Here is a 25,347-nt window from a genome sequence, read left to right as displayed (position 1 = left end):
TGTTGACTTTGCACTGGTCTGTGGCCTGCCAATACGTTTTTATGTCACATACCTTGTGATCTTCCCTGGCACCGTGTTTTAATAATAACAGTGTGGGCGGATGCCAGGATAGTCTATATCAAAAGAAGGTTGTTCTTGGCAGAACCTGAAATGATTACAGCTTTGCTGTTGGAAAAATGGTTTCACGAGAGCCGGTGTTCAAAGGATTGATATTAGTGTAGCCTTTCTCAGCCTTTTTACCCTAAAGGAACCCTTCTTGGGAAACCCCTTCTAAAACTGATTCATCAGGGACCAGTGGAGAAATGCCCCCTACTTTGGTGGTTAATGAGAAGAATGGTCCCCTTACATTGATGGTGAGTTGGAAGAATGCCCCTTATATTGGTGGTTAGTGAATAGAATTCACCACTTACATTGGTGGACAGTGAAAAAATGTCCCACTTACATTGTTGGCTAGTGGGTAGAATGCTCCCCCCCCCCAAGTGAGAATAAAGCCCCCCTTAAAATGGGTGTAAGAGAGAATACCCCATTATATTGGTGGCCAGCAGGAAGAACCCCCCATTCAAGTGGTGGTCATTTATTAGAATGCCGCTCTTACATTGGTTGTTAGAACAATGCCCCCCTATTTTGATGACTAGTGAGAAAAATGTTCCCCCTTACAATGGTGGTTCATGAGAAGAGCCCCCCCCTCTTACATTGATGGCCCGTGAGCAGAATACCCCTCTTACACTGGTGGTCAGTGAGAAGAATGCCCGCTTACATTGGGGGTCAGTGAGAAGAATGTCCGCTTACATTGTGGTCAGTGAGAAGAATGTCTGCTTACATTGGGGTCAGTGAGAAGAATGTCCGCTTACATTGGGGGGTCAGTGAGAAGAATGTCCGCTTACATTGGGGGGTCAGTGAGAAGAATGTCCGCTTATATTGGGGTCAGTGAGAAGAATGCCTGCTTACATTGGGGGTCAGTGAGAAGAATGCCCCCTTGCATTGGTGGCTAGTGAGAACTCCCCCTCTTACATTGATGGCTAGTGAGCAGAATACCCCTCTTACCTTGGTGGCTTGTGAGAAGAATGCTGTCCTTATATTGGTGGTCAGTGAGAAGAATGACCCTTCCATTAGTGGCCAGTGAGAAGAATGACCCTTACATTGGTGGTCAGTGAGAAGAATGACCCTTACATTGGTGGTCAGTGAGTGAATGACCCTTACATTGGTGGCTTGTGAGAAGAATGCTATCCTTATATTGGTGGTCAGTGAGAAGAATGACCCTTACATTGGTGGTGAGTGAGAAGAATGACCCTTACATTGGTGGTCAGTGGGAAGAATGACCCTTACATTGGTGGCCAGTGAGAAGAATGACCCTTACATTGGTGGCCAGTGAGAAGAATGACCCTTACATTGGTGGTCAGTGAGAAGAATGACCCTTACATTGGTGGTGAGTGAGAAGAATGACCCTTACATTAGTGGCCAGTGAGAAGAATGACCCTTACATTGGTGGTCAGTGAGAAGAATGACCCTTACATTGCTGGTCAGTGAGAAGAATGCTACCCTTAAAAGTAACTAAAATGATCAATGGTGTCATGTCATTGGCTTTGCCAAGTGGCGTTGACCCAGTAACTAGGCAGACACTATGAGATGGAAGACCAATCTGCAACAGCTCAAGGAACGCCTAGCAATTTGTGGAGAAATCCTAGCCGTGAATGTCTGCATTAGCAATACAGGAGTGCTCCCTAAGCAAACCTGAGCTTTACACATGCAGGACAAAGGAGGAGGTTTTTATTTATTTTTATTTTTGTTATCACCTCTTCCCAGGAGCACAATGCACCCTTTCCATTATGGAGGAGCATATGACTTTCTCCATGTGCTGGTACTTCGTGTTTTGCTCTATGCGGACACATGTGGGCACGGAGAGTCCTTCTCCATATGTACTGTAGGAGAGTGATGGGAGAGCAAAGCATCCCACTGGGGAGATTTTTCTTCACTTCCTATCCTGTAGACACAACATGAAGAGGAAATCTCTCCAAATGAGAGAGAGCCTTCACTTACACATTTGTCCCAGGTACAGTTGTCACTATTGGAAGATTTCCTTCTGTTTTTGCTCTGGTGACATGATTACCAGGACAGAGAGGACAATCTCCCTAGCAAGGTCATAGAAGGTGTAATAAAAATCCTACAGAGGTTTGAACCCCTCACACCTTAAAGCTGAACTCCAGTCTTTCTTTCAGTCTTGCACAGTTCTATAGTCTCTTTTCCTGTCCCAAAATTTCTTACTTTGTATTCACTGCACACTGTGAGCATTAGAAGCTGCACCAAATAAAGCCAAATAGAGCCCATCTCATTTCCTGGCTGCAGAACGTCCAGCATCATCTAGTGCCTTCTTCCCCAGCTTAACTGTCCCCTTTCATTCATTGGGTTTAATTTTTTTCAATCATAAAGGTTCGGCTACACATGTTAGGGTTACCCAGGGTGGTATACACCAAATACTGCCTACCTAGAAACGCCCACTTCTCCAGACTGATAGCCACCTAGCAAAACATTTTGATATTTGCATAACTCCTCCCAAGATCCAGCCCACTGTTTACATTTTTACTACAGGCTCTTGAGAGGAGTCCTGAGGCAGAGTGCTGTGATGTTTTCAGGAGCTATGTATAGTGCCCTGTCCCCCCTCCCACCAGCCATGATCTCCCTGCATTGCATATAGAAGCAGAGAGACCCAATGATTAAATCAACAGGGCTAAAATAAGGAAGGTAAAGAAAACAGGAGGGTGTTGTGTAGAAATGTCACTAGCATGTTAATGAGAAAGGAGGAGGAATGCAGGAACCAGGGAAGGCAAATTAAACATCAGCCTTAAAGTGGCACTGAACTCTGGATTAAAAAAAATAAAATTGTATTCAGTTATGTATTCTTAACCACTTCCCGTCCAGCCCATATATATAAACGGCTGGACGGTGGCAGTGCAGGGTCGGGTGGTCGTTTATAAATGGCCTCCCCGCACCCTGCTTGTGTGCGCTCCCTAAGAGCGCGCAGCACCACGATCCGGTGTCAGCTGTGTCCTCCGGACACAGTGTACTACCAATCGTCGGACCGAACCTCTGTGCGAGGTCCCGATCATGTGATCACTGATTGGCCAATCAGTGATCACATGCAGAGTAGTAAGCAAGATGTCACTTCTAACATCATTGCTTACTACGTGTGAAATCTGTGAATGATCACAGAGGTCACATGGTACAAGGCTATTCACAACAGCCTTGTACCATGTAACAAGCTGTGACCAAATCACAGCTCACACAGTAGTTCTCAATGGCTGCAAGAATGCAGCTAGAGAGAAGTAGAAATTATTGCTTTTACAGCCTTTATGGGCGTAAAAGCAATCCGTGTAAACAAAAAAAAAAATCCTCATCACCCCCCACAAGTAGTACAGTGTCACTATGGGGACACTGTACTGCTAGGGTGACAGTATGGACATTATGTAAAAAAAAAAATAATTCTTTTATAAGAAAAACACTTTTTTAAAAAAAATTTTGGACTTTTCATTTACATAGCAAAAAAAAAATTCCCAGTGGTGAATAAATACCACCAAAATAAAGCTTTATCTGTCTCAAAAAAATGATAAAAAATTCATATGGGTACAGTGTTGCATGACCGTGCAATTGTCATTCAAAGTGTGATAGCGCTGAAAGCTGAAAATTGGCCTGGACAGGAAGGGGGTCAAAGTGTCCTGACTGGAAGTGGTTAACCTGAAAAAAGTCCATTCTGTTGCTCTCAGCCTTCTCCAAATTACTTCTTTTTTTTTTTTTGCTGATGTGAGCAAACGTCCTGCTAGAGAGTGGCTACGTTCGCTCTCTATGGTCCTGCTATATGTGTAGGGTAGGAACATACCCGCACCCAAGATAGACTATGGATGATGGAATGTGTAGTGTGCACATGACCGCAACTAACATGCACTGCTCATTCCAAACTTACAGAAATGAGGGGGAAAAAGAGAGGCCAAAAAGCTCACAGGGGACATAACAAGGAAGAAGAAAAACACAGAAATTATTTCAGGAAAAATAGATTACAGGGCCATTTAATAGTGGATGTGTATGGATTATTGTTGGAGAAGAAGGATATTGTTTAGTGTCCCTTCAAAGGTGAACTTTTAAGGTGAAAGGTAAAATTCATCCTTGCAGTTAGTCTGCCACTGCACTGCTTGTTTATCTTTTGGCTCTAAAGCCTTAAGATTTTTCACCTTAATGCATTCTATGCATTGGGAAAAACCTTCTGTGCTGCCCCCCCCCCCCACCAGATTGATAGCACCGGGAACCATTGGTTCAGATTGCTGCCAGTCAAATGCTGTGACATGGATGGCAGGGTCGAGCCACCCGCTCTGTCTCAGTGGACACAGACGGCAGCTCGAGAGCAAGCCTGCACGGGTGCCCCCATGGAAAGCAGTTTTCTCTGGGGGCATCCGCTGAAGAGTTGGGGCCAGGTACATCGGTGGGGGGACCCCAGAAGAGAAGGATTGGGGCTGCTCTATGCAAAAGCATTGCACAGAGCCAGTAAGCATAGATATTTGTTATTTATTAAAAAAAAAAACCACAAAGGTTTAATTTCAAAAGAGTGTTATTTGTTTTACATACCTTGTTTTTGTATATACAGTGGATATAAAAAGTCCACAACCCTGTTAAAATGTCAGGTTTCTGTGATGTAAAAAATGAGATAAAGATAAATCATTTCAGAACTTTTTCCACCTTTTTATTGTGACCTATAAATTGTACAACTCAATTGAAAAACAAACTGAAATCTTTTAGGCAGGGTGGAAGTAAACATAAAAACTAAAATAATGTGGTTGCATACGTGTGCACTCCCTCTTCTAACTGGGGATGTAGCTGTGTTCAGAATTAAGCAATCACATTCAAAATCATGTTAAATAGGAGTCAGTACACACCTGCCATCATTTAAAGTGCCTCTGAGTAACCCTAAATAAAGTTCAGCTGTTCTAGTAGGTCATTCCTGACATTTTTTTAGTCGCATCCTACAGCAAAAGCCATGGTTCGCAGAGAGCTTCCAAAGCATCAGAGGGATCTCATTGTTAAAAGGTATCAGTCAAGAGAAGGGGACAAAAGAATTTCCAAGGCATTAGATATACCATGGAACAGCACAGTGGCTAAATGGTTAGCACTTCCGCCTGGCAGTACTACGGTCGTTGGTTCGAATCCCAGCCACGGCACCACCTGCCTGGAGTTTGTATGTTCTCCCTGTGCGGGTTTCCTCCGGGTACTCTGGCTTCCTCTTACACTCCAAAGACATGCTGGTAGGTTAATTGGATCCTGTCTAAATTGGCGTGTGTGTGTTAGGGACCTTAGATTGTACACTCCTTGAGGGTTAGGGACTGATTTGAATCTACAATATATGTAAAGCTCTGTATAAATTGACGGCGTTTTATAAGTACCTGTAATAAATAAACACAGTGAAGACAGTTAACACCAAGTGGAGAAAATATGGTGCAACAGTGACATTACCAAGAACTGGACTTCCCTCCAAAATTGATGAAAAGACGAGAAGAAAACTGGTCTGGGGTGCTGCCGAGAGGCCTACAGCAACATTAAAGAAACTTCAGGAATATCTGGCAAGTACTGGCTGTGTGGTACATGTGATACCAATCTCCTGTATTCTTCATGTGTATGGGCTATGGAGTGGCAAGGCAGAAGCCTTTTCTTATGAAGAAAAACATCCAAGCTCGGATACATTTTGCAAAAACACATCTGAAGTCTCCCAAAAGCATGTGAGAAAATGATGCTATGGTCTGATGAAACCAAGATTGAACTTTTTGGCCATAATGCCAAATGATATATTTGGCGCAAAAACAACACTGCACATCACCAAAAGAAAACCATACCCACAGTGAAGCATGGTGGTGGCAGCATCATGCTTTGGTTCTGTTTTTTCTTCAGCTGGAACTGGGGCCTTAGTCAAGGTAGAGAAAATTATGAACAGTTCCAGATACCAGTCAATATCGGCACAAAACCTTCAGGCTTCTGCTAGAAAGCTGAACATGAAGAGGAACTTCATCTTTCAGTATGACAACGACCCAAAGCATACATCCAAATCAACAAAGGAATGGCTTCACCAGAAGAAGATTAAAGTTTGGGAATGGCCCAGCCACAGCCCAGACCTGAATCGGATCGAACATCTGTGGGGTGATCTGAAGAGGGTTGTGTACAGGAGATGCCCTCGCAATCTGACAGATATTGCCAAGTCAAGATGTGCCGTGCTGATAGACTCATACCCAAAAAGACTGAGTGCTGGAATCACATCAAAAGGTGCTTCAACAAAGTATTAGTTTTAAGGGTGTGTACACTTCTTCTGCAAGCATATTATTTTAGTTTTTTATTTTTACTTCCCTCCAACCTGAAAGATTTCAGTTTGTTGTTCAACTGAGTTGTACAGTTTATAGGCCACATTAAAGGTGGAAAAAGTTCTGAAATGATTTATCTGTCTCATTTTTTTACAGCACAAAAACCTGACATTTTAACAGGGGTGTGTAGACTTTTTATATCCACTGTATGTGTATATGAGGGAAGCTATATTGCATATTACATATATGGACTCAGCTTCCAATCTAAAGTAGAAGAAAAGGCAACATCTAAATGACAGGATCACCTGGTAATATTTTTTAAAATGACTTAGGATTTCAGCATAGCCTGACTGTGCATTTATCTGGGATACTTTACGTAGGAATGTTTTTGATTTTTTCCTGGAGAGACACTTTAATGGTGCTACATGGTGACTGCACCTTGTTTTTCCTGCCTCTGTGGACATCTGCTGTGGTAGAAAACATAATCCACCCCATCTATAGCTTATCTGCACAGCATTAGGCAAGGATGCTAATCAAATTCCATGATCTACAGATGGCCAATAAAATAAACATTTACAAATCGGTACATGAAATTCTATATACAAAATGATGGCAAAATAACAGCAAGCAAGTCAATGCATGAAATTGCTTCCAGGTAAATATTACTGAATAACTGAAAATATGTACTTACTGCAAACACGTTATAGTTTATTTTTTCTAAAATCCGTCAGATTTCACTGCTGTCTCATTGTTATGGGTTAATTAAAAGGCATTAGAGCTATAATTTGCTTCTAGATAATGAAGGGTGTATATGCACATTAAGGGATTTCCGGAAAATCACTGTCAGATTATACCACGTCTGAGTCTTGTGCATGAAACTCCCTTAGAGGTACATCTGCAATGCAAATTAACTGGTCGCACCAGCTCTCTAATCTGTAGGTGTTCGGGGGCCACAAGACCTAGTTTAGCAGAGGTATGGAGAATGCGAGTCATCTTTGTCTTTCTTGCAACTGAATGGCTGCTTACTATAGCCAGCAGCTATAACAAGTGTAACAAGCAGCCTGACTTTCTTAATACCTTAATGATAAGTCGGCATAAGTCTACCTTGTAATCTCCCCTACCTTCCTGCAAAAGAGGTTAGATCTGCACTAGATATTTTTACTGGTTTAAAAACATGGAGAAGCACCTCCAGGAGCAGGTCTGCTTGGTGTACTTGATGTGCCCCTTACCATCCGCAGTCATTCTTGCCTTTTGATGAGGATGGCTGGCTGTGTAGTACCCCTGCTGGTATGATGGGGGCTCTGAAGGCTAGTACTGGCTAGAACAGAAACCGGGGCACTCACAGGCAGTTGAGGCACGGGAGGAATTCCCCTCGGAAAACTGGATGGGCCCAGTTGGGTCTACCTTGTCTGGCCAGAGGTCGGGTAGGCAGAGTCTGTGGAGCAGTGCCCCCTGGGAGTGGTCGCCCCAGGGGTACCCTTAGTAACACATGGAGGTGGGATCCCATGTGTGAAAAGTGCACATGGTCACTGTTACAAACACGTTCTCTGTACTGCGCATTTTTGTGCTAGGTCTTTTGGCTAAGTCCAGGGAAGTTTTTGTTTTTTTTTTTTGCTATGGGCCTCAGGGCCTAGCCAGTGCACTATTGCATGGCAACTTATTTATTTTTCTTCCACTGTTTGTCAGTTATCTGTGTGGGTGTTGGTCCTCGGGCCTACCCTGAAGTCTAGGGGGAGGATGGGTGGCTCTTAGGTTTCTTCCTCCCCTGATCCTGGGGGGGGGGTCTCTCTTCGGGAAAGCTCCCTGACTAGTACTTGGTGTTCGGCTTCGGCTAGCCACAAGGAAAGGGGTCCGCCAGGCCTTTTGGCTCAATGGACCATGTTGGAAACCCTTTGTCCCTGTCAGGAGCCTTGCACCCCAGGGGATCAGGGTAGAGGTCTTACCCCTTCGGGGGTGGACAAAAGCACACCCCTAAGTGCACTTTTTTTTTGTTGGTGTTTTGCACTTGCACGTTTTTTGTTCACTTACTTTGTTTTTTTGCACCTCCCATGAACTTTTAAGAAAAAAAAAAAAACTTGATGTGCCTCTCACCTAGTACTTGGTGGTGGTCTTCAGCTGACCATGAGTAGAGGGTTCAGCCAAGCCTTTTGGCTAGGTGGACCACAAATGTGTGCCTTGCCCTTGTCAGGAACTTTTTGCCCTGAGGGGTAAGGGAAGGGCCCTACTTTTTCAGGAGGTGGACTAGACACACACCCTTAAGTGCACTTTTTTTTATGTGCGTTGTTTTACATTAAATTTTTTTGTTCACTTACAGGTGTTTTGTTTTTGCGCTCCTCCGCAGGTTACAAAAGAAAAAAAAAGAAAAAACTTGATGTGCATGCTTCTCGACCTTTTGGCTAAGATCAAGTCTAGTATCTGTTCTTACCAGTGTCCAGTAGGGGCACTCTGCCAGCTTTATTGCCAAGGGTGCCGGTCTGTTTAGTGCTCCTGATGGTATTATGGGGTCCTGAGGGACCTTCCCAATGGGCAAGGAAACCGATTAGCACATGTACCACATAAGGTGGGGGTTGGGAATACTTCCCTGGTGTGGAGGGGTTCAAGGTGCTCAATGCCTACTGATTTGAGTAGTGCTGCCTGATCTGGGAAGGGGTTGAGAAGATAGAGAGCTGGTTGTGTCAAGTGCCCCCTGGGAGTCACACCCTTGGGGTACTCTTGGTATCACTACGGGTTTGGGACCCAACTGTGAGCATGAGCACTAGGCCTTGATGCCACTTGCTTTTTTTTGCACTATGCCTCATGGGTTAGGCCTTTTCTCTGAGGAAGTCTTTGTTACCAGGCTGTAAGGCCTAGCCAATTTACCGGCTATTGAATTTTTTTTTTTTGCATAATTATTTGCAATCGATGTGTGTCACTTGCACTTATTTTTGTCGTACTTATACACTAGCTTATCCCAAAATACCAGATGTAATAATTAGAATAGCACAAAACTGTATTAAAACCCAATATAACTCATACCAAACATATCCTATGTGTGACTAATCATAATCCTCAGTGTATTCAGTGGATTAATATGCCATTCACTCACCAATCATGAAGTGAGCTGATCCACTAAGGGATAAATAGTGAGACGGAAAAGTGAATAAATGTTGAAAATCAAAAGAAATGCCAGTGAAAGAGATAAAAAAGGGACTAAAGGGACTGCAATATTGTGAAAGATATTGATAAATATAATTAAAGTAAAAAATGGTGAATCCCTAAATGTGGGATCAATTATCACGCTGACAATAATAGTGACTACAGAGGCTAGAAATTCTTCAAATAAAAGTGAAAAATAAGTAAAAAAACTCAGTGAATCCCTAAATATGGGATTGAATATCACACAGCAGTGACAAGTGCAGTGATTGAACGACAAAATTATGATAAAAAATAAATATACATTATAAAAATATCACAAGAAATGATTAACAAAAAATATTTTTTTGTTTATCATTTTTTTGTTAATCCTTTCTTTTGATATCATTTTTATAATGTATATTTATTTTTTATCATAATTTTGTCGATGCTGGCATTAAGGCAAGGGTCGCACGATGGCAATCTCTAACAAATTCACTTTTTACAGAGCAGCAACTTCCAGCCATTTCATGAAGCCATACTGTTACCTTTTTTTGTTTTTTGTTTTGTTTTTACTGAACTCACGGTTGCAGCATGGTCTCAACTACTTCAGCTGGCAAATTTGACAAGCTGAGATAAATTTGCTGCAGCATGTAGATAATTCCCTGGGTGGTCAGGGGATGGTAAAAATGCTTCCAAACCACACATTTTTACCGCCTTTGTGAATGAGGCCGAAGACTGTCTGGTATGTGCAGTGAGCATTCTCCTAATCCTTCCTCTCTTAAGATACTATAATTAATACCTGCCAACATGGCAACCTAATTGTCCCCAACCAATATAGCTGTAGTAGTGGTCTGTTTTGTTTTTTGTAATCTCAGAGTACAGACATACAAATGGGTAACAAAACCGTGAAAAAATCCAAAGTGTCTTACAACAACACTTCTCAGACCCCTTCATCAGAAGAATGGAATAAGGAATTGAATGTACTCAAATCTATACCTGAAATTAATCTATATTCAGTCTGGTGCAAATCCTCCATTTGGATCAGAATTATAACCGTGTAATCAACTGAAGCAGATTCCAATCCTAAAGAAGGTTTTCCAGAAGATCCAATATAGGTCCATCTGGTTATAGGTTTCTTTTGAGTCCATTCGAGTTCTCATTCTATTCTGTTAAGCCCTGATGAATAAATCGTCTTGTTGGCTCCAAAACTCATTGGCTGTTTCTTTGTGAGTATATCATGGGGCAGTAAAAGCTTGGTTGTAAAGGGTGAATGTTTTTTTTACCTTCATGCATTCTATGCATGAAAGTATCTTCCATTTTGCTTGAGGTGATTGTAGCTGTATTAGTGCATTTGCGACAGAAGGGACACCATTTCGCACAACCAGACCACACTATGGGAGACCTCAATATTTTTCAAATCCATTCAGGAAAGAAAAACTTTTGAACTAAGAATGATAATTCTATTTGACACAAGAGATAACGGCCTGAATTTGGACATGGGATTCCTCACTCATTATCCAACAGTTATATAACTATCACCTCAAGCTTGACTCCCTCTGTTAGTGTTGTCTTCCCCCAGTCTTTGCTTTTGCTGTGTCTTATCTCCAGTCTCTTTTTTTTTTTTTTCTTTTTTTTTTTAATCCCCCACATCTCTTCTAACATTCTGTTAAAACTTTGTGAGTAGTACTGCTTAGACCTTGAAGAAGGGGACATTCCTCGAAAGCTTGTCCTCAAAATTGTATGTTTAGTGCAAATAAAAAAAAGTATCACGGACAGTACTGAATTGTTTCTAATGCATGAAAGTAAAAACCTTCTGTGTGCAGCAGCCTCCTCCCCCAGCCCCCCCCCCCCCAATATTTACCTGAGCCTCCTCTTGATCCAGCGATGTGCGCAGGTGCCTCGGCTGTCCCAGATCTCTCTCTTTTCTCATTGGCTGAGACACTGCAGCGGGAGCCATCCGTCCAGTTAGTGCCCACACAGGTACACAAAGTGGGACAGATTCCAATCCTAAAGAAGGTTTTGCAGAAGATCCAGTATAGATCCATCTGGTTATAGGTTTCTTTGAGTCCATTTGAGTCCTTATTCCATTCTGATAAGCCCTGATGAAGAAATCGTCTTGTTGGCTCCAAAACTCATTGGCTGTTTCTTTGTGAGTATATCATGGGGCAGTAAAAGCTTGGTTGTAAAGGGTTAATTTTTTTTTGTACCTTCATGCATTCTATGCATGAAACTAAAAAACCTTCAGTGTGACGCAGCCCCCCCCATATTTACCTGAGCCTCCTCTTGATCCAGCGATGTGCACGGGAGCCTCGGCTGTCCCAGGTGTCTTTCTTTTCCCATTGGCTGAGACACTGCAGCGGGAGCCATCCGTCCAGTTACACAAAAGGGGACAGATTCCAATCCTAAAGAAGGTTTTGCAGAAGATCCAGTATAGATCCATCTGGTTATAGGTTTCTTTGAGAAGACGTTGTCTTGTTGGCTACAAAACTCACTGGCTGTTTCTTTGTGAGTATATCATGGGGTAGTAACAGCTTGGTTGTAAAGGGTTAATGTTTTTTTAACCTTCATGCATTCTATGTATGAAAGTAAAAACCTTCTGTGTTCAGCTGTCTCATCCCCCAGGCCCCCCCCCCCAATTATTTACCTGAGCCCCCTCTTGATCCAGCGCTGTGCACAGGAGCCTCGGCTGTCCCAGGTCTCTCTGAGACACTGACGCGGGAGCCATCGGTCCATTTAGTGCCAACACAGGTACACAAGTGCAGGTGTGGACATAAATGGTACTAGAGTAGGCTTGTGTCCTGTTGTGCGCACACGTAGCATTAGTGAGTATTAAAGGATTAGGCAGCCATGCAGTGTACACTACCTTCAACAACCAGAGTGCCAAGTTAGGCACCAGATTTATTGACCTAGCCGTATCCATACACATGAAATACTTGCTGTGTCTAAGAGCACCTTGCATTTCCTTTGGACCCCCCCCAGTTCTGCTCCGGGCAGCGAGTGGGGAGTTTGCCGATTGGCTGGATGGAATTGTTTCCCCAAGTGAAGGATAGCATTGGATGTATGTGCTTACTGCACAGGGATGTGTTTTCAGTGATGTCCTATTGGGCAGTCAGACTGTCACTGCAGCTGCCGTCTTATGCCTGCAGCCACTATAGGAGACATCTGTTTATTTTCTGAGATCTTTCTCTGCCATCTTATAGATTTCATACATCGGCCTCAGGCTGTCACCTTATATTTGCTGTGTAATCTGAGCTCTGGTTAATAAAACATTATGCTGCATTTCATCGACTGTATGAGACATGCTGTACTGTTCTCAGGGTGACACACCAGTCTGCTTCACCTAGTTAGAACTATGAGCCATGGCCTTTCCCACCATAACAAACAGGCTTATGATCATTTTTTAGAGCATTCCGAGGTCATTTCACCATCAAAAAAATATCACTCTAGAGTTCTTCCTTTGCCCAGAGACCAGAGGGAACCATTTGAGGGGTAATGAAATTGTGCATTTCTTCCCCACCATCACCAAGTGATTTGTCCTTTCAGTCTCTAATGTGAGCTGAAAAAAAGACTAGCTAGGATCTTATTAACCACTTCAAGTCCAGTGTCAGGGCTCCAGGTATGACCAGAGGTGTGTGGACTGACACAGGGAAACGCAGGCTTCAGATATGGTATAAACAATATAATTTATTAAGACTAACAATACAAAACGCAGTGCAAAACTAAACATAAACACAGTGCAAACAAACCAAACCACCCACCGATAACAATACATACAATACAAAGAGTAGTCAGGCAGGCCGGGTCAGTAGCAAACGGAGTATCAGGAACAGGCGGGAGAGTGGTTGGGGTCACAAGCTGGGTACAGTAACTCACGGGCAGCGCGGTACAGAGGGTCGGGCAGAGAATGGTCAGGGTCACAAGCCAGGGATCAAGCAGGAGAAGTCAGCAGAGGTCAGGATCAGGCAGGGTCAGCAACAAGTCAGACCGGAACAGGAATACAGGATACAAGGTACCGGGGCCCATGGAAAAACACACACCAAGGCCCTGACTGTGAGTCTGGCCATTCCTTAAATACAAACCCTGCAATCAGCTTCAGGTGTTTGGCTGATTGCAGGGGTGAGTCTCTGATTGCTGAGAGCACCCGCTGGCCAGCCCTGGTACTGCAGCCCACAAGGCAAGTGAGTCCCACCATTATTGGCAAGTCCATTCCTGACATCCAGACACTTTCACCCCCTTCCAGTCCAGGCCAATTTTCAGCTTTCAGCGCTATCACACTTTGATAAAAAAAATGCATACGGGTACAGTGTTGCATGACCGCGCAATTGTCATTCATTTTTTTGAGACAGATAAAACTTTATTTTGGTGTTATTTATTCACCACTAGGATTTTTTTTTTCTGCTATATAAATGAAAGTCCAAAAATTTTGAAAATTGTTTTTCTTATAACATTTTGCAAATAAATAATCTTTCTTCATAAATCTTGGCCAAAATTTATTCGGTTATCTTTTTAGTAAAAAAAAAAAATAACCCAAATTGGTTTATAACCAAAAATTATAATTTTTCTAGATTTTCTTTTACATTATTTTATTTTTTTTATATTATTTGTTTTTTTTTTTGTTTTTTTTTTTACATACTGTCACCCTAGCAGTACAGTGTCACCATAGTGAAAAAAAAAAATCTTCATCACCCCCCACAAGTAGTACAGTGTCACCATAGTGACACTGTACTACTTGTGGGGGGTGATGAAGATTTTTTTTTTTACACACTGATTGCTTTTACACCCATAAAGGCTGTAAAAGCAATCATTTCTCCTTCTCTCTGACTGCATTTTTGCAGCCATTGAGAAATACTGAGAGAGCTGTGATTGGTCACAGTTTGTCACCTGGTACAAGGCTGTTGTGAATGGCCCTGTACTATGTGATCTCTGTGATCATTCACAGATTTCACAAGTAGTAAGCAATGATGTCAGGAAGTGACATCTTGTTTACTACTGTTCATATGACATCTGATTGGCCAATCCGGGGTCACATGAATCGGGACCTCACATAGAGGTCCCATACAGCAATCGGTTTTCGGACACAGCAGGCACCAGATCACAGTGCCGTGTGCTCCCAGGGAGCTCACACAGCCTATAAATGCGGGCGCCGTTTATGAACGGCAACCCGCTCCTGTACTGCTCTCGTCCAGCCGTTTATGTACATGGGGCGGGTGGGAAGCAGTTAATATAAAAAGCACAGAAGCTTTTCTTTCTTCCATTTTACATACCAGGCAGTATTGTTTGTGCTTTGTGCCTTGGAAGTGTTGGTAGCTGTATTGGTAAGCTGGAAATTGGCATGGTCTACAAGTAGCTGCCTTCACTGTTTTTGTCACAGCCCCGCCAAATGCTTACCTGAACCTGATCTCGATCCAGCAAAGTTCACAAAAGCAGCAGCTCTCCTGGTTCTCTCCCTTCTCACTGGGCAGATTGACTAATGCTGCTGTCAATGAAATCCTATAATGAGGGAGTGGGGGGCAGGGCCAAGCCCTGCTCTCTGTGTTTATACATTCAGGCAGCAGGGCTCAGGAGAGAGCCTGCCCGAGTGCAATCAGAGAAAGTAGCTTTCTATGGGGGCATGTGCTGAAATAGAGGAGCCAGGAGTGCCAGCAGGGAAGCCCAGAAGAGGAGGATCAGAGCTGCTCTGTGCAAAACCGCTGCACAGAGCAGGGAAATATGGCATGTTTAGTATTTTAAACAAAATGGAAGCTTTACAATCACTTTAAGGATAATAGGAGTTATCTAACCTGTAAAAGGCATATTTAAACCAAGCTCTGGGTTATTTAAAACGAATGAATAAAAAAATTAGATTATATTAACAAAAGCAGCTCCTGCTGCAATACTCACCCTGTCTCTGGTGCTGTCCCCTGAAGATTCTTTACTCTGTGATCTGGGGCCACTCCTCTCCCGGGTAATGGTGCCCAAGATCATTTCAAGTAGAAATACAGCAAAAGCTCTTTTGGCTGTACTTCTATGGATCACAGAAGTGCAGTTCGTTCTCCTGTAAACCATTTTCAACCAACGGGGCTAAAGCCTGCAGCCTGGTGACGTCACAGAGCCAGTCCCAGGCTGGGGAAAGATCGCAACCATATGGTTGGGATCCACCCTGGAGCCTGGGCCGGCACTTGGCTCAGCCTCTCGGTGAGCCGCTGCGAGCCTGAGCCAGCCTCTCCCTCCCCCTTCACAGCTCAGTGGCCCTGTGAATGCTGGGAGGGCAGAGCAGACAGCAGTAACTAACCGTTACCGCTATCTACTCGATGGGCGGGGAGAACTGAGTGATCCGCGGTGATGCGTGGGAGACAAATGCAGCATCAAAGCAATGCTGCAGCCACCTAGGTTTGTACAGTTTAAAAAGAAAAAAAAAAACACAGTCCCATACTTCTCTTTGAACCCACTTTCTGTGTGTTTAGGGCAGCCTTTTTCAACTTGGGTGTCCAGGCACCCTGGGGTGCCTTCAGGTCTCTTCAGGGGTGCCTTGGCAAAATGCCTAAAAATTGCCCACAAATTGTATACAAGGTAACAAGTGGATCCAGCCTGCCTTTTAGTTACACAAAGCCACAGGTTTTGATTGTGCACCATTACAACCTTCTAGCTGCTGGCGTGTTAACAATCTATTATTATTATACAGGATTTATATAGCGCCAACAGTTTGCTCAGCACTTTACAATATAAAGGGAGACAATACAGCAACAATACAGTTCAATACAAGAGGGTTAGGAGGGCCTGATCCTGGGAGCTTACAATGACATTGGTTGATAAGGAGGACGTTGGGCTCCTGCACAGCATCCTTGTTTGCCTCTCTCCTGCACCCCTCCATCAGCACTGGGGATACTTTAGCTGAGTGAGAGAGAGAAACTAAGGGAGAAGAGAAACAATGGAATACAAGTCCGTTCCAGTATGCAAAGGTGTATTTACTTTGGAAGAATTTACTTTTGTTGGGGTGTCCTACGTGCGTGGATGTTATGCTTTATGTAAAACTATTAGTTTAGTCTGTTATATTTTAGAATGGGGTGCCTCCAAATTGTGCAGAATTTTAAAGGGTGCCACAACTGAAAAAAAGTTGAGCAACACTGGTTCAGGGTATCAAGGGAGCCCATCATTGGATTGCCCTGGACTCAAAGGGGAATGCTGCAGAGAGATTTGCTGCATCATTGTGTCACCATTCATAGGGAAGAGGACCCACAAATGGAATATACTTAAAAAACAAGGTATGTTTACCTGTGAAAGTTAAACTGGCCCTTTAAAGTGATTGGTTCACTGCTTTCTTCTGATGTCTTCCATGGCAAATCACTTTGCAACAGGGGCTTCAGTTTTGGTAAGATACTCTCTAAGGATCATCCATTTCAAAGGGATGCAGAAACTGCAGCTTTTCTCATTACAGCACCGAGATTGCTCAGTTAGGTATGAAGCCTGCCTTTCCCATTCAGAAGTCAATTTAAGGAAGGCAACGGGAAAAACAAATGGCAGTATCTTCAGCATAGAGGTAGAGTCTACAAAAAATGAAGCTAAAATCCTTGCACATATAGTTCACCTGGAGGGCATAATGGGCAAAAAAGAAAATTACACATACAATGCAGTCTGCCAGAAACAATAACACATCAGTTTTTATTTGTCTGAGTCACTCTTGTAACATAGTTTTATGGGAGTAGAGGGGTGATCAGAGGGGGAAGATTTCAACTATAACGGGAGCCAGAATCACAAGGGACACAATACATTATAGTTCGTGATTCTAAAGGTTGATTTTTTTTTTCTAAAATAAAAAACATGAATTACTTACCTGCTCTGTGCAACGGTATTTCACAGAGCAGCCCCAGTCCTCTTCTGGGCCAACTGCCAGCACTCCAGGCTCCTCCTGCCTTCTGAGTGCCCCCATAGCAAGCCACTTCATCATTCTCGAGCTGCACTGTGTGAATCTATTGACACACACAGTGCAGCTCAGCCCCTCTCCGCACTCTCTGTTCACAGGGGTTGATTGACAACAGCAGCAGCTAGTGGCTCCCTCTGCTGCCGTGCCTTCTGTGAGAGAGGGAAAAAGAAGCGCACCGCTGCTGCAGATACTCACAGCGCTGGATCAAAATCGGGCTCGGGTAAGTGTTTGGTGTGGGAGCTTTACAACCACTTTAATATTGTCCCTTGTGCTGATTTTTTTTTATTCTAACTTATGTTTTAACAAAGCTGGAGTTATGCTAGCCATAAATAGAATTTCAAAACAAAAATTCTTAGGAAAATAATATTCTAAGAAAGTTTGTATGTTTTTCTAAGCACTGGTGGGGTCAAATCGATGTTCTTTGTCAACCGCACTGACGAGAATATTCAAAGGAGCAGCAATACGAATTTCTAACAAAATCAAATGTTAAAAGCAAACAAAATCTTTCTAAACAACATTCAAATGTTCTGAGAATGATCAGAGTAGTCTTCATATGAACTATCCTAAGACGTTTCCTAAACATTTTCCATCTATGAATTCTATCCATCCATGGCCAGCTTTACCCTCTAAGGTTCAGACCTCTTCTGACTTCCCCACTTAAATGTACAGATGTGCAGCAGTAGTTTTGGAGCAAAGCTTCATGTTTCACCGCATACTTAACAACCCTCCCAAAATGGTATTTTTAGTTTTGGGTGGAGTAAACCCTCAAGCTAGCCGCACACCCGTTTGTCCACTTTGACAACCTGTCCTTAGTGTTTTTTTTACTCTGTGCACAGATCCACGCGTTGGCCGAACATGTATATTTGGCAGGCCAGCTACGACACCCAGCTTCTTGTGACGTGTACCAGGCTTATGCCATCCAGGTAGATGGTGGGTGTATGTCATTAGCAAACTATGTGCTGCAGGCCTGGCTCCTGCATTGCTTGGAATCTCTCAGCCTCTGTGCCCCTTGGCCTGCAGAGAGTTAATGTTTACCTGCCTGAAGGTATCAGGCCACTCCTCTCTGCCTGTCTCTCTCTTTCACACGGAAGGCAGCCGATGAAATACTGCTCAGCAGGAGGCTGCAGATCTGTAATGCTCCACAGAAGACTTGGCCATCCAGTGTGCTGCTGCGGAAAGTTTCTGCTTCATCCGGGCATGTCTCCGGCTCTTTTGCCAGCGTGACACTATCGCTTGGTGGACAGGAGGTCATCTATATTGGAACAAGGTTTGACACTGCTGACCCCACATAGTCCAAGCTCTCCAGATGACTTAGTCCAAGCTCTCCAGATGACTTGGTCCAAGATACACCTTCCTGCTGAGAAGCACCTGACAGCTCAAGCTGCCCCAAACTAATGTGATGCTTTGAATTTGTCCTGGCTGGTTTGCATGATGTGTTTCGTTAACTTTAACAACCTTAGCCTTTCCTGTACAAACATGGATACTTCCAGCGCTGAAGAATTATGTGATCCATCTAAAATCGCTTCAACTTATGTTTCCTGTTTGCTATGAGCCTTGGTTTGGTGTACAGGGATGACCTTTCATGTCCAACGATGACCAAAGCGGCATATATTGCCTCCGCTTCTCTGCAACTACATATAAAGCGGAGTTTGCAGCATCACCTTCAGAAATAGAATTGAGAACAGCATTGTAGTGCCCACAATGGATTCCCATAAATCTCTCTGGTCTTCGGACACTCTCAGCAATCTGTGGCCTGCAGGCCAGGAGGAAGACACTTACGAAGTGGAAACTCTTGTACCACTTCCTGAACCGTACCCGTTCACTTGGAAATTGAATGATATGAATGCCGTAGTGGTGAATACTTCCATTTCTCATGTCAACCACAGAAAAAATGGGCATTTGTTAAGAGTAGTCTCCAAAATTTCCTTACCAACCCCACCATACACTGTGAGTACAAATGTACCTTATCTATAATTGATATCTACTATACATTTGTAGATGCAGAGAATGTAGAAGCTGCTGTAGATAGACTTTGTAGTTCCATGGCAGCAGTGAACGTTACATTCTCTATTGGCGAGTCTTGCCGATGCATATGCAGTGAATGTTTGGTGAATGTCACATCTGCTACTTGATGATATGTCCCAAAGTGTATTCAAACTTTTTTTTTTTTTTGTTTAAGTTTTTTGGTTGTGTAGTAAATGGTTAGAACCCCCGTCATGCTTTTTGACATCTCTGTGACATTAGGAAGATTTACCTTCACAACCTCTCTTGTAGACTTAGTAGGAAATGAAGAAAATCCTCACTTATCGTGTTGTTTTCTGAACATTGAGTGATTTCCCCTCTGTTCTTATTCCGGAGATTACTCAAATTATGGATTTACCCTCACTTGCAGTCTCAATGATGATGGTCAGCAGGACAAATGGAGAGGGTGAATCTCCCCAGCGGGGACACAGCAATATAAACCTGACATCCCTCTCTACTATATAAAAAAAAATTAAACACTTCTTAAGCGTTAGTCAAGGTAGGCTGGTGCATTACTTTTCCTTTGCATGGTTAATAATTGTGGGTAGCATTCTTAATATAGGGGGTCTCAAATGGAGTCCCCGAAATCACCAAAGAGCCTCGCATAATATTCAGTGAATTGAAATCTACACAAAACTGACAGAAAATGCACACATGCAACAAAAGATGTTTCAAGGTGGCCAGAGACTGTGAGCATGTTATAGGAGTAATCGGAGACTAGGGACATGCTTGAGTAGACCGTCATAGACTGAAGACACATTACACAAGACTGACGGAGATCACTGCTGTTACTGACTCTTTACAAATTCATGCCTCTACGTTTGAGACCACTTAAAATAACTTGTGCCACAGAAAGGCCTATTGGAAAAGAAAAGCATAAAAAGTAAATAGGGAGAGCACAGAAAAAGTGAAAAAATTGTGTGGAAAAAAAACCCATTTACCTACTAGACTGCTTCCCACTGCTGCTAATTGGTGGGAACCCCCGCTGGGATTTCTGCATGTAATTGAACACAGACCCATTTGAAAGTTTTATTGAGGCCTTAATGCAGGAGACAGGAATTTTTTTTTCGCTGCGCTTACAATGTACTGGTGTGAATGGGGTTCTAGAGGTGGGCAAGGCCTGCTGAGACTTGCATTTCCACAAGATCTGTATGGGCTACTGCTTGTTCCTGTCTGTTGTGTCAGGTCAAAAGTCCAAAAATAATGGGCTTTATTTAGGAAGTAGTGTTTATGAAATCAATACCAACCATCTTGTAGTAGTAAAAATCAGAACACACACTTAAATGTTGCGCTAAGACAGTCCGTTCATTTTATATTGGACCATCAAAAAATGGCAGCAAATTAGAAAAATGTAACTCCCTGCTGCACAAAGTTCATTTTACTTTACAACCTAGAACGGTGTAGGCAGCCTTAGACTACACGTACATTGAAACTCCACTAGACATGGCAGCAGAAAGACACTAAACGGGACAAACACACATGTAAATGTGGTACTGCGTTTAGTGCCCGGATATTTATTCTTTTAATTGGCCACAGTAGTTTTCATTGAAATGAATAAATGGCCAAATGCTAAACGCTGTTCGTTCTTAGACGCATTTATGTGCGTTCACACGCTTTTTTAGCCTTAGGTGTTTTTTTAGCCAAAATGTTCCTCTCCTGAATGCTGTTCTTTTGCGTTCAGGAGAGGGACATTTAACTGCACCATAAACTCTGCTGCCCCTAAACTTTGGTAAAGGCCTATATGTGAATGGAAACATAGGCTTTTATTATTATTATACAGCACCAACAGTTTGCTCAGCACTTTACAATATAAAGGGAGACAATACAGTTCAATACAAGAGGGTTAGGAGGGCCCTGCTCCTTGGAGCTTACAATCTAAGAGATGAGTTTAGGGGCTTTGGCAAAAAAAACACCAAAAGCTGTTAAACTCACGTTTAGGAGCAGCAGTTTTACATGAGGCCTTAAGCTGGCCATGCATGGTTAATTTTTTTGTTTTTGTTTTTTCTCTTTTGTCTTGTTCTGTTGTTGGACTGAACTAAGTGGATGGAGGAATCGCTATCACCCCCCCCCCCCCCCCCCCAACTGGACCAGTGTGTTCTGACCGGCTCCTGTCACTGATCGGTTAGAATACACTAATCGGCGGCTACAACCAATGATCGAGAAGAATTTTCCAACATGTCCTCTCGACAAATGTCTATCAAATATTCAACTTTTGTTGAGCAGGGACTGCCGCACACTAATTGAAATGTGGCCAGTCCCAGATGAACCAGCTGAATTTCAAAAAGTGTATGGCCAGATTTTAGCTGATGTTCCACTATGCTGCCTGGGTCAGAATCGCTACAATTTGCAGGGAGAATACTCCTCTGCTTTGTATTTCCTCATGCACATGGGACGTTTTTACAGCGGCTGTTTTTTGCTTTTGGCGGTTTTTTCTACAGCCAGTAAACTCCCCAGCATGTTATCCTATGTGTCCGTGCACACATAGAGTGTAATCAACATGTTTTGGCTGGAAAATTAAATCTGGAACTAGTGGGTTTCTAGAGGTGTTTTTTACCTGTAAAAACGCTTTAACGCCAAAAAACATGGTGATACACAGCAAACCAGCATTTTTGGATTTTTTTTTAAGCAAAAAAAAAAAAATAAATTGCGGGGGGGGGGGGGTAAAAAAACCCAAGCAAATGCAAAAAAACTAACCAAAACGCTAATGCAAAAACGCTGAAAAACTCATGTTTCTAACGTGACTTTACACAGCTAACGTAACGTTTAGGGGCAGTTAAATGTTCCTCTCCTGAACGCAGAAGAACAGCATTATTAAAACGCTCCGTGTGCATGGAGTCTGTGTCACTCCCTTACAGTCTTTTGCAGACATTGCTCCTTGCTGCTGAAAACACAACAGAATTTATCAATGTTGAGAGAACGATGCCTTGCTTTACCAGCTGTCGAGGGAGCAACACATGCAAGCACGGTTCACCTCTCTGCTCTCCATAAAAATCATGCCATTGGTGAGGATTGCAAGTGTAACATCACCCTAAAACTTACCAGCAGTCTAGGAACTGTTCTGTTTTCAAAATAAAACTATGGGCAGCACAGTGGCTAATTGGTTAGCACTTCCGCATGGCAGTACTAGGGTTGTTGGTTCGAATCCCAACCACGGCACCACCTGCCTGGAGTTTGCATGTTCTCCCTGTGCCTACGGGGGTTTCCTCCCACACTCCAAAGACATGCTGGTAGGTTAATTGGTTCCTGTCTAAACTGGCCCTAGTATGTGTATGTATGAATGTGAGTTAGGGACCTTAGAATGTATGCTCATTGAGGGTCAGGGGCTGATGTGAATGTCTGTGTGTATGTATGTGTATATATATATATATATATATATAGAGAGAGAGAGAGAGAGAGAGAGAGAGAGAGAGAGATATTTATCTCTCTCTCTCTCTCTCTCTCTCTGTGTGTGCGTGTGTGTATATATGTGTGTATATATATATATATATATATATATATCCATCTGTGGATATAGATAAATATATATATATCTACAGATGGATAGAGATCTATATAGATATAGATATATATATATATATATAGAGAGAGAGAGAGAGAGAGAGAGAGAGATCTAGAGATAGATAGATATATATATAGACACGTGTAAAGTGCTACGTATTGACGCCGCTGTATAAGTACCTGTAATAAAATAAGAAAACAAATAAAAGTACCACTACAGGGAACATGACAGTTGCGTTGGGTGACGGTGAATGCTGGTCCTCTATTCTACATACCTTTATTTCAGTATTGAAAAATATGTACAATGTGTTTAATTTTTCAACATATTCAGCCTTTTTAATCAAGAAAAAAGGAATGTGAAAAGTGCAAAAGCTCAAATCAGTTCAGACTGAATCGCTAGAACCTATTAAAGAGGTTGGTCCATGGTTTTTTTTACACTGCCATTGCACTTTGTTATGCACCTTAGTCATCCTGTTAGATTAGCTACTTAATGTGTCATCCATGTATAACTCTTTGTGCAAGTCATTTAAATGTTAAATGGCATTCCTTTTAGTGTGTGAAGGTTTTCATTTATTCTGGTCATGGTATAGCTAGTAGTAGTTAGTCACATTCACCTGGACTTGTTCTATGTTGACAATGTTTTGCAGGTTATCCAAACCACTTCTTCAGTTCTGGTGCATGTCAGGAAAATACCAAATCGGTTATATCCACACAGGTAACACAAATACTTTAATCATTGTGCAGTGTGGTGAAGAATGCAAAGATCTGTGCATTGAGGAGACAAAACAGCCTGTCAACAAATGAATGCCCCAACCATAGGAGGGCATATTTAACAGGTCAAGACTCGGCAAAGGAACATTTTTCAAGGGCAGTGAAGTGCACAATTCAGACAGAGAGGACAACTGGTTCACAAAAGGTGTGAAAGAGGCAATGTCAAACTGGATCAACCATCCCTGAAAAGGGGTGGAGAACCTTGAGCACCATCTATCTTTCATTTAACATCACTACCCCAGCCATTTGACAATTCACACTTTTAGCGGTGTGAATCGGAGGATTACCACCTATGCAGACTTCCGGACACCAAGGATGGGATTATGAAACTAGAACGGGGCAGTTCTACAACTTTAACAGAAACGTGTTCTTGGACAACCAACATCTGCCTTGACACTTTCTATTGTGATTAAATTTAGGTGTCCAGGCTACCTGTGTGGATATACACTCATCGGCCACTTTATTAGGTATACCTTGCTACCTGGTGTGGTTTTTTGCTGCTGTAGCCCATCTGCTTCAAGGTTCGACGTGTTGTGCGTTCAGGGATGGTATTCGTAATACCTTGGCTGTAACGAGTGGTTATTTGAGTTACTGGTGCCTGTTTATCATTTCGAATCAGTCTGCCTATTCTCCTCTGACATCATCAAGGCTTTTTCATCCACACAACTCTCGCTAACTGGATATTTTCTCTTTTTCGGACCATTCTCTGTATACCCTAGAGATGGTTGTGCGTGAAAATTCTAGTTGATCAGCATTTTTTAAATACTCAGACCAACCTGTCTGGCACCAACAACCATGCCATGTTCAAAGTCACTTAAATCCCCTTTATTCCCCATTCTGATGCTCTGTTTGAACTTCAAGTTGTCTTCACCACATCTAGATGCCTAAATGCATTGAGTTGCTGCCATGTGATTGGCTGATTAGCAATTTGTGTTAGCAAGCAATTGAACAGGTGTACCTAATAAAGTGGCCGGTGAGTGAAAGTGCTGGGTTATTTTAATGACTCTTAGATAAAATGGAAGAAGTGGCTTGAAGAAGCTACAGAACATCTTCAAAAGTACAGAACAAGTCCAGATGAATGTTACTAACTACTACTAGCCATTCATTTAGTGTTGCTTTAGTAAACGGTCTGATGATATTCCTCATAAGAGTTGGAAGTCTAACAGTTAAAAAGAATAAAAGACAAATACTGTCAGCACAGAGGAACTGGCCCTGAGAATTTAGGAATAAATGCTGGGACATGCCTAAAGGGGGTGAGTATTATCTGGTATGTCAATGATCTTTAGCTGATTGGGCCATTAGAACCCCGGAAGAGGAGGAGGAAAAGATGAAGCAGAAGATCGAGCAGAGATAGAGCAGTGTTATCTTTCTGTTTTGACACCCAGTGTAAACTCCTAGCTTCCTCTGCATAAGTTGCAGTACTTTCAGATGGAGCAGAACAAAACATGAGGGCTGCCAGTGCATCATAGTATCAGACTTTCACTGCAGTAAGAAAATGAGTAGCTGCTAAAATCAATAAACATTCACTTGACACTATACCCTGGAAGAGCAGCTGATATGCAATTTAGCAGCTTCACTGGAATCCATCTATCTCTAACACTTTCTTGCTGACTGTCTACACAGTTCATGCTTGAGTAATACAGAGACCCCCCCCTTCTGCATCATGGGAGTTAAGTTTCTTTTTCCACCCTAGTTCAGACATTCTTACCCACA

At 42.7% G+C, this 25,347-nt stretch overlaps 1 protein-coding gene and 1 pseudogene across 6 annotated transcripts in view; both read left to right on the top strand.

Moving 5' to 3' along the window:
- The window catches only part of AKAP9 (A-kinase anchoring protein 9), a 362,315-nt gene that overhangs the window by 193,506 nt on the left and 143,462 nt on the right, over positions 1-25,347 (top strand). The gene's annotated exons all lie outside the window — the stretch shown is intronic.
- Positions 8,706-8,849, top strand: LOC149455307 (U2 spliceosomal RNA; annotated as a pseudogene).

This window comes from Staurois parvus, unplaced genomic scaffold (genome assembly GCF_062004578.1).
Source record: "Staurois parvus isolate SC_StPar_1 unplaced genomic scaffold, SC_StPar_1.0 ptg000400l, whole genome shotgun sequence".
Lineage (NCBI taxonomy): Eukaryota > Metazoa > Chordata > Amphibia > Anura > Ranidae > Staurois > Staurois parvus.
Note: the sequence above shows the minus strand (reverse complement) of the source record. Positions and strands in the feature narration are given on the sequence as shown.